Source organism: Muntiacus reevesi, chromosome 11 (genome assembly GCF_963930625.1).
Source record: "Muntiacus reevesi chromosome 11, mMunRee1.1, whole genome shotgun sequence".
Classification (NCBI taxonomy): Eukaryota; Metazoa; Chordata; class Mammalia; order Artiodactyla; family Cervidae; genus Muntiacus; species Muntiacus reevesi.
The window spans coordinates 86,749-97,516 of NC_089259.1; the positions used below are offsets into that span (position 1 = coordinate 86,749).

Below are 10,768 nucleotides of genomic sequence, written 5' to 3' on the forward strand. Positions count from 1 at the left end.
TGCGTTTATTGTTTTATACATCAGATAGTTTGCCTACAGATTTGTTTAACCATGAGAAAACTGTAAACAGTTCCAAGATGAAAGCAATATCTTATAATAACTAATATGGTAATTGTCATAAAGTGATAAACATTTCTTTCTTTCTTTTTTTAATCCTTAGAATGTATTCTCCTTGGAATTTCAAAAGCTATTTTAATTTAGTGGGCAGAGACATAACATTATTATTTGAAGTATTTTTCAATGAGCTAACAAAGCTGTATTTTATTATATTTGTTGTAGAACCAACTCATAATAAAGTTAAAATAGTCACAAATTAGCACAGCAAAAATGATTTCCAAAAATTTTAACAAAATGTGTAGTAGTAAAAAAGCCTTGAAAAAGCCCCAGGAGTTTAAATTTTATGCATGAGCAGGAAACATAACAAATAACTAAACAGGAAAATTTACCACTTCCAATTTTACTTCCTTCTTGAAAAGTAAAAGGGAAGCTTTGTGTATTTGGATTTAATCTTACATAAGGATTAAATTCTTAATCAGTCATTAGTTTCCAAAAAAGAAAAAAAAAACACTAAATAACAATGCTATAATAGCTTAAAATTCTTTTTCTGAAATCTTCAATTGGAAACACCTACCTTTAAAGCTATAGCAATATCAAAGGAAAAGTTATAAAATATATTTAATCTATTTTAATTCATACCTGTACCAAATAAATAACTATAGAACATATGAAAGATACATTTGTAACACTGGGCAAGAAAAATCAAATAAAAATGATGCATTACTGACTAATGTTTGTTTTGTACCAGCTTTTGTTTTGTTTTCAAATTTTTTAAACAAAAGTTTTATTAGATATCAACAGGATGACTATGAAAACCCTCTCATACAAAGATGATACAAACTTCAATGAGGTTATTTTTTGCTTCTCTGTTTCTAATTAATATCAACTCTCCAAGAAAAAGAAATTCAGATAAAATATAGTTCCTTGTGTAGGTGTACTAACTGCCACTTTTGAGAACCCCAGTTCCTTATTAATAATTTCTAAAACCATTATACAATGCATTCACTGGTTACATATCACTGCCATCTTGTGGGTAGTTCATTTTAATTATTTTAGCTGAAAATTTTTCACGCAGTTATAATTTGGGATTTGCCTGGAAACAAATCAGTGATTCTTTTCCTATAGATTTCTTAGTTTGGCTACTAAGTGGCAGGCACAGTAGGTTTGAAAGGTAAAACACAGATTTCCATCTCAGAAAGATTATACTGTTTGTAATTCTCATTTGATGAAATTTGATGAAATTCATGTGCTGGGAGGCAGAACATGAGATCCCACCCATGACAAGGTCATGAGGAGAAGACCTGACAAGCAAGGCAGAGCCTTCAAAAGCTTTCAAAAAGCTGCCCCAGGGCTCACCTTAAAGATGATCTCTGTCTTTCTGATGCTTGCTATATTAGACTACTCCCTAATTTCTGTGACACAGGTAGAAGGCCTTCCTTGATCTCTTTCCAAACAGAATCAACTTAGAACTTTAATTAATATGTCCTCCGGATGGTGGGATCCTATAAGATTATCCAGGATGAAAGGAGTGTTTCAATTTAGACCCCTTTGCTGGCATTCTAGCCTGCTTGGCAAAAGCATACTAATGCACATGACCGCTCACAACACCTTAATCATAAACAGCATAAAGAACCTGATCACACAAAAGGCCCTAATAGGCACAGAGCCCTTCAGGGGGTGAGGAAGCCCTATTTGAGAACAAACAATATTATTCTAAAAGTGGTTATAGCTAAATATTTAGAGAAAATAAGAGTTTAGAATTGTTAATTTTAACCAAGAATGCTAAACAGGCGCTGCCTCGGCGGAGCTGCAGAGTCTTTGTGTGGTAAAACTTTTAGATAAATTTAACTGATAACTTCTGCAAAAGGACTGACCTTTATGTTCAACAACAAAGAATAGATTATGGAAAACAGCTTTGCATTCACCTAGGTCAAAGAATGTCAATAGGCCCCAAGGACAGAAGATAATGTACAAGACCCTCACAAAGAAGTATGCAGAAAACACCCTGATTTCCTGAAGGACAAGCTGATGTAATATTAAACTAGCTTCCCCTTAAAAAATGTACTAACTTAAAATATACAGTAAAAAATAAAGATTTGCCAAACTCTGCTGCACACCCCCAGTCTGGTCTCTCTCTCTCTCTCTCGCTCTCTCTCTCTCTCTCTCTCTCTCTCTCTCTCGCCGATGCCGTTCATCCTGAGGGTACCCCTGGATCCTGCTGAGGCTGGACCCCGGCATTCAGGTAACCACTTTTCATACTGTTCACGGGGTTCTCAAGGCAAGAAAGCTCAAGTGGTTTGTCATTCCTTTCTCCAGAAGACCTATCCAAAAAAGATCTTAATGACTCATAAACTACGATGATGTGATCAATCACCTAGCGCCAAACCTTCAGGAGCGTGAAATCAAGTGGGCCTTAGGAAGCACCACTATGAACAAAGCTAGTGAAGGTGATGGAATTTCAGCCAAGCTATTTCAAATCCTAAAAGATGTTGCTGTTAAAGGGCTGCATTCAATATCTGGAAAACTCAGCAGTAGCCACAGGACTGGAAAGGACAGTTTTCATTCCAAACCCAAAGAAAGGCAACACCAAACAATGTTCAGCTACCACACAATTGCACTCATTTGCTAGCAAAGCAATGCTCAAAATTCTCCAAGCTAGGCTTCAACAGTATGTGAACCAAGAAATTCCAGATGTTAAAGCTGGATTTGGAAATGGAAGAGGACCCAGAGATCAAATTGCCAACATCCACTGAATCATAGAAAAAGCTTGATAATTCCAGAAAAACATCTACTTCTGCTTTGACTACACTAAAGCCTTTGACTGTATGGATCACAACAAACTGTGGAAAATTCTTAAAAAGATGGGAATACCAGACCACCTGACCTGCCCCCTGAGAAATTTGTATGCAGGTCAAGAAGCAACAGTTAGAATCAGACATGGAATGGGTTGGTTCCAAATGGGGAAAGGAGTACCTCAAGTGTGTATAGTGTCATGTCACCCTGTCTATTTAACTTATATGCAGAGTACATCATGAGTACATCATGCCAGGCTAGATGAAGCACAAGCTGGAATCAAGATTGCAGGGAGAAATATCAATAACCTCAGATATACAGATGACACCACCCTTATGGCAGAAAGTAAAGAGGAACTAAAGAGTCTCTTGATGAAGGTGAATGAGGAAAGTGGAAAATAGGGCTTAAAACTCAACATTCAAAAACCTAAGATCATGGCATCCAGTCCATGGCAAAGAAACGGGGGAACAGTGGAAATAGTGACAGACTTTATTTTCTTGGGATCCAAAAATCACTGCAGATGGAGACTGCAGATATGAAATTCAGAGGCTTGCTCCTTAGAAGAAAAGCTATGACCAACCTAGACAGCATATTAAAAAGTAGAGACATTACTTTGACAAAAAAGTCTGTATAGTCATAGCTATGGTTTTTCCAGTAATCATATATGGATGTGAGAGTTGGACCATAAAGAAGGCTGAGTGCCAAAGAATTGATTCTTTTGAACTGTGTGTTGGAGAAGACTCTTGAGAGTCCCTTGGACTGCAAGGAGATCAAACTACTCAATCCTAAAGGAAATCAGTCCTAAATATTTGTTCATTGGAAGGACTGATGCTGAAGCTCCAAAACTTTGGCCAGCTGAAGGAAAGAGCAGACTCATTAGAAAAGGCCCTGATGCTGGGAAAGATTGAAGGCAGGAGGAAAAGGGGATGACAGAGGATGAAATGGTTAGATGGCATCACCGACTCAATGGACATGAGTTTGAGCAATCTCCAGGAAATGGTGAAGGAGAGGGAAGCCTGGCATGCTGTAGTTCATAGGGTTGCAAAGAGTTGAACACGAGCGAGCAACTGAACAACGACATGTAACCACATACCTCAATACTTAAAGCAGTAATAAATATTCATTATCTTACAATTTCTGTGGTTGGTTCTGGAATTCAGGAAGTTTATCTGCAGAGTTTGGCTCAGAGATTTTAACAAGGTGCAATCAAGATATGATATCACTTTTATGTAGAATCTAAAAAATGTCAAATTTATAGAAACAGAAATAATTTCCAGAGGCAGGATGTGGGTGGGAGGAATGGAGAGATGCTTGTCAAAAGATACAAACTTTCAGTTAAAAGATGAGCAAAATCTGAGGACCTAGTATACCATATACCAGATCCAGTGGCTATACAAGCACACCTAATTTTACTGTGCAGATACTGGATTTTTTAGAAATTAAACATTTGGGGCAATTGTGCTTTGCACGTCTATCAGCACCATTTTTTCCCAACAGCATTTGCTCAAGTTGTGTTTCTGTCGTGTTTTGGCTATTTTCACAATATCTCAGATTTTTCTCATTGTTATTAAGCTTCTAATGGTGACCTCTTTGGTGATCTCTGAAGTTACTATTGTGATTGTTTGGGGATGCCACAACCACAACTGTATAAGATGGCAAGCTTAAAAAATGTGCCAGTTACACAGGTCAACTGTTCCTTGCCTCCTCTCCACAGGCCTCCCTGTTCTCTAAGAACAACAATATTGAAACTAGGTAAATTAATAACCCTAAAATTAAGGTTATATTATTCTATTTTCAAAATGTATGTGCAGGGGAGATGGGGAGCTACACTATTTAGTAAAACTCCTTCACAACAGCCATTAAGTAGACTTCTAATTCTCCATCTTGAAGACATATCAAATAACAATCGTAAATAATCTCATCTTATCTTTGATTTTCTCTAGATATAAGTCACCTGTCTTTCTCCTCCCTTTCATGGCCAAATGTTTCCAACATGTTGTTTCTATTTTTTTTTTTAATTTCTCAACTTCTATCTATCCATACATAACTTGAATCTGGTTTGCCCTCTGATCTCTCTCTCAAAAAATTTTTTCTGAAGTTTCCAATGGCCAATGTGTAGCTTAAAATTAATAGATAACTCAAAGATATTTTTTTTCTCAACTTCTCATAAATATTTGGCACACTTAGTCACTTCTTCCTTAAATAGTCTTTTTTCACCTTAGGAAATACTGTTTCCCATGATCTACTCTTTCATCCCAAATCTTTTGTTTTCAAGACCACTCACAAACTCATTTTCTAAGGGGTTAAAGAAGGATACAAGAAATCATTGTGAGAGTTAAAGTCCATATTTTGTTTGTATTGCTGGTAGGGCTCATTCTCATATGGTCACTGTATCACCAAATGGGACCTTTTACAAAATTATTCAGGTCAAAATCAGATGTGAAGCAGCATTAAGAAAGAATTTTGAATGGACCTAGAGGATTGTCATACTGAGTGAAGTAAGTCAGACCAAGAAGCAGAAACGTTATATGACATCCCTTGTAAGGAGAACCTAAGAAGATGTGCTACAAACAAACTTATTTATAAAGCAGAAACAGGCTCAGACTTAGAGAATGAACTCACAGTTGTCGATGAGAAGGACAGGTGAAGGGATAGTTAGGGAGTTGGGGATGGACAGGTACACACTGCTATATTTGATGGATAACCAATAAGAACCTACTCTATAGCACAGCAAATTGCGCTCAATGTTATGTGGCAGCCTGGATGGGAAGGGGATATAGAAGGAGAATGGATACATGTATATGTATGATTTGAGTCCCTTTGCTTTCTACCTGAAACTGTCACAACATTGCTAACTGGTTATACTACAATACAAAACAAAAAGTTTAATTAAAAAAAAAAAAAAAGGACTTTTGACTTTCAAATATCCTACATCCAACCATATACAATTGACTCTCAAATAATATGGGAGAAAATGAGCATTGCCTCCTCTTTGCCAGCAGTCAAAAATCCTTGTATACCTTACAGTCTTCCCTCTGTGTCTGCTGAAGCATTTGCATCCATGGATTCAACCAATCAATGATCATGCAGTAACTATTTATTGAAAAAGCTTTCATGCAATAAGAATCTGTGTTATATTTCCTTTCAGTTAAATCTATGTTGTTCAACAGTCAACTGTACTCCTCTTCCATTTTAATACTATTCCCTGGCTTCAGAGCTAGACTGAGAAATAGTCAACACAGAGAACAGATGGAGATTAAATTTTTTAAATGTAGCATTAACTTTTTACTTTGTTTTGTTTTATTAATATTTCACTATAAAGACACATGAAAGAGGTTGTTTTCATACCTTGACTACTGTTGAATAATGTTGCAATGAACTTGGGAGTGCAGATATTTCTCTGAAATAGTCACTTTTTTCCTTTGGGTATATACCCATTAGTGAGATTGCTGGATCATCTGGTAGCTCTATTTTTAATATTTTAAGGACCCTATATATATTATTTTCCATAATGACTATGTTAGGTTACTTTTCTTTTAACAGCACACAAGGATTCCCTTTTCCTGCCAGCACTTATTATCTTTTGTCTTCTTAATAATCACAGTCCTAGCAGATGTGAAATGATATCTCAAAGTCATTCTGACCTGTATTTCCCTTATGATTAGGGATGTTGAGCACCTTTTAATATAAATGCTGGTATTTTATGTCTTTTCTGGAGAAATGTATTTTCAGGTTCTATGCAAACTTTTTAATTGTGTTATTTGTTTTTTTATTTTTTGAATTGCATGTGTTTTATGTATTTTAGATCTGGACCTTTACTGAATATTTAGTTTGCAAGTATTTTCTCTCAATCTATGGTTGCTTTATCTTATTTCAAAAATTATTGCCAAGAGGAATATTATTCAGGCACAAAAAAATGAAGAGAATCCTGGGACAATATGGATTTACTTGGGGGATATTTTGCTAGGAAAATTAACTCAGACCCAGAAAAATAAAGATACGATTTCACTTACATGTAATTATCAAATTTTAGCCTCCCCCACCAAGACCATGTATTTGCTGTAATACAAATTTAATCATGCACAATGAATAAACAAAATGCTATCTGTGGGTTTATTGAGCCTACTTTGTGTCCTGAATTTGTTCGTTTGACATCATGAAGATTTGAGCATCTGCACATCTAAAAAGCCTAAAGAAAAGTAATATGGAAAAACCCATACAATTCAATAAGTGTTTAAAGGGCAAGCTGCAAATCCACTAGAAACATTTGGTTTCACTCACTGAACTTTAAATGATGTAACTAACAGCAATAGATTAGCTCTGGGAAATATATTTAAATAATGAAAACCAAATTAACATTAAATGTTCATCATTGTTCTTTTGAATAAAGTTCTCTTGAGACAAATATAATTAAACTGTGCAGTGGATGTAATTGCTACAATCTCTAGTTAGAGTAGAAATACTGCCTAGTCTATCACCATGTTATAATGTGGAATTGTCAGAAGCCTAGAAGGACAACAAGGAAGAGAAAATTTGCCTTGTGATTCTTGGTACATTCTCTCATTCAAATTTCCTATAAAATTACATTGATTACAGAAAGAACATTCTGTTAGTTTTGGTTTCCATGGGTTTTAGCTGTCCAATTATGGTCCTATTATATTCAAATCAAAATGAATAAAATTATGTATTAATAAGAGTACAGATAGGTGGCTGTAAATTTACTTCCTTTGAAATGCTTACTTGTGGATTTAAGGCAAAATGTGGAATTCAGAAGAACAGAACATAGCACCTTACATTGTACTCCTCCCTACACTTAGCTTTTATATGACTCCTTTAATTTAGAAAGCTCTCATGGATATTATTCATCTAACAGCCTGTGTATATGAGTAGAATAACAATAAGATAAAAACGAAACGTCAGATGATATAATTTAAGGCCATGTTTTCTCTCAAATTCTGTGAAAATCCAGGACTCAAAGTCAGGAAGAAATGCTGCATTCATTTTACTGGGTAATCATTTCAAATCTTTTAGCAGAAGGAATACAAGTGTGTAGGTTCTCATGTCAGACCACTGACTCTAGAAAGTTCCACAGAGACCTATGCTAGGTAACCGGATTCCTTTAGGTGTCACTTCTACCCTCCCTGCTCTCTCCACAGATGTCTAGCTCTGAGCTTATAATGAATGGAAACCAGTCCTCTGCACCCACTTCACAGTTGTGGGATTTTCCTCTCTAGCAGTGTTGCAACCTGCGCTGTTTATTGTATTATTAACCATTTACGTGTTTACTGTGGGAGGAAACCATCTCATCATTGGCTTGATCTGGGGCACCCCTTCCTTGCACATTCCCGTGTATTTCTTCATGGTTAACCTCTCCTTTATGGAGATGTGCTATATCACTAGTGTGGTGCCTCAGATGCTGGTGCATTTGCTTGTGGAGACCAAGATTGTAAGCGTGGGGCGCTGTGCAGCTCAGACGTATGTATTCAGCATCTTGGGACTGACAGAACGCTGCCTGCTAGAAGCCATGGCTTATGCACTTTGTAGCTATTTGCCATCCTCTGCATTACTCTTTCCTAATGGACCCTCATGTGTGTTTGAAATTGGCTGCAGCATCTTGAACCACTAGGGGGGTGGTGGAATCAGCCCAGACCACACGGATCTTCACTCTGCCCTTCTATGGAACAGAAAGGATCCAGCACTTTTTTTTGCGACATCATGCCTGTGGTGAAACTAGCTTTTGTTTATACTTCCCACAATGAGACTGTGATGTTTGCTATCTCCGTGCTCTTTATCGTGACCCCCTGTCTCCTCATTCTGTGCTCCTATGTGCACATTCTGGTGACCATCCTGAGAATCCCTTCAGCCACTGGCAGAAGCAAAGCTTTCTCCACTTGCTCTTCTCATATTCTGGCTGTTTCTCTCTTCACGGCACTGCCTTGTTCACTTACCTCCAACCGAAGGCTGCACACTCCCCAGAGACAGACAAGACAACCACATTCATGTACACAGTGGTCACACCTGCCCTGAATCCAGTTATCTACACCTTGAGGAACAAGACGTGAAGGAAGCCTTTCAAAGAATAACACTAAAGAACACTCACAGACAAATGACCTAAACCTGTTTATTACCAAACTATTTAGAGACCCATGTATCTGCCAGAAGTATTTTCTGGATATTTTCCTCCTCCAATTTTCCTGGATTCCAGAATAAGGGTAATATCCTGGAAGAGAGATGAAGGAAATCTCTTTACTAAACTTGTGTGACATTTTATTCTGGAGCTCCACAGCATCTCCTCCGCATGTAAAAGTTTAAAAAGTCTTTTCTTCATATATCATGAGAGAAATATCAGTACTGACTCTTGGTTTAGCAGAATGAGGAGAGACTCCAAAATGGAAACATAAAAAATGCCTTTTGTGTAATGTATGAAAGGAAAAAAGTGTGAACAGATCTTGAGTTTAAGTAATAGAAAGTTGTGGACACCAATGAGATGCTTTCCCATGCACGACTGCTTCTAGGAGACATGCCCCACATAGCTCTGTCATGTTAAGACTACTTGACGTCTCTTCCAAGGCCCAACATGTTGCTTTAACCAGAAACAGAAATCTTCAGTAGTTAGTACCTCCACGTACCTCCAAAATGACAAAAACCTGATATCACATCTATTACTCTATGCTTTTCAGATATTAAAGCATTTTAAAATCATGTAATAAATTTAATATTATACTTGCTGTACCTATTGTTTTACATATGTGGCATGAGGGCAGTGGAGCTTGGTTTACTCATTAAGCGATTTCAGAAGTGGCCAAAGCTGAAGTAAAGAGGCACTTGAAGTTCTAAATAAGACGGCAACTGAGTCAAAAATAATTGCATTTATTAAAAACATAGAAAATCACCCTAGGCACCTCCATGTATCCACCCACATGTGTGGCAGATTGAGGGGGGCGAAGCAAGTTGGAAATGCTACACTTACAAAACTGTGGGTTCTCAGGCAGATCTTCCTTCTATCTCTCACACAGATGGGAAGGGAGAGCTGCAAGCATGTGCAATCATATTCAGGGTGGGAGGGTGTTAAGAGTGCCTCAAAGATAATTACTGTAGAAACTAGAAGGTCTATTAAAAGGAGAAATTGGATAAAAGGCTCCACTCTGAAGCTTGCTGAAATGTAGCTTGTGGGGCAGCTGAACTACTTCCATCTGACAGGAACTTCAGATGACTAAATGTTAAAGACAGAATTTGCTTTGTATCCCCTGGAGCTTGGGTCGGGGGAGGGTGTGGATATGGAAACATAAACGTGAGGGCTGCTTCACATACAATTACTGCCATCCTTTGTATTGAGGTTCACTGTAGGAATCTTTAAAAAGCAGAGTTAGAAACAAATAAAGAATACTTAAAAAAATAACCAACTTAGGTATAAATTTACAAAATATGCTAATATCTATATAAGGGAAACTATAAATCTTTGATGGAAGATATCGAAGAACCAGAAAAATGGAAACCTAATAGCTTTGTACATCAAAAACTGAACCATGTTGTATATTACATCCTATAACTTCCTGGCCCTCACCCAGTAAGGAAATTTGCCCTTTTCCTCTCTCTCATTCCTAACTCACCAATTCACCAGACCACATAGGGTCTAGAATTTGTAATGTATTGGATGAGTTCTGAACTTAAAATATGATAAACTTTTTCAAATTCAAATTCACTATATTTCAATAATTAAAAAATCTGCAAGTTATAGTAACTGACAGAGCTAGTTCAGGGAAATAAAAGGGAGAATCAAAAGAGCAAAATTAAACAGTTATTGGAAAAAGTAAAACCATTTTATAGTTATGTTCCTAAAGAATTGAGCATTCTGTTACAAATATTTGATTTTTTTTACATGAAAGCAAGTGACACACATAGCCTTGTTATGTTATAT

At 36.8% G+C, this 10,768-nt stretch overlaps 1 pseudogene; it reads left to right on the top strand.

The window, feature by feature from the left end:
* Positions 1 to 2,241: 2,241 nt before the first annotated feature.
* LOC136144491 (olfactory receptor 10C1-like) lies at positions 2,242 to 8,965 on the top strand (annotated as a pseudogene).
* The last annotated feature ends 1,803 nt before the right edge of the window (positions 8,966 to 10,768 follow it).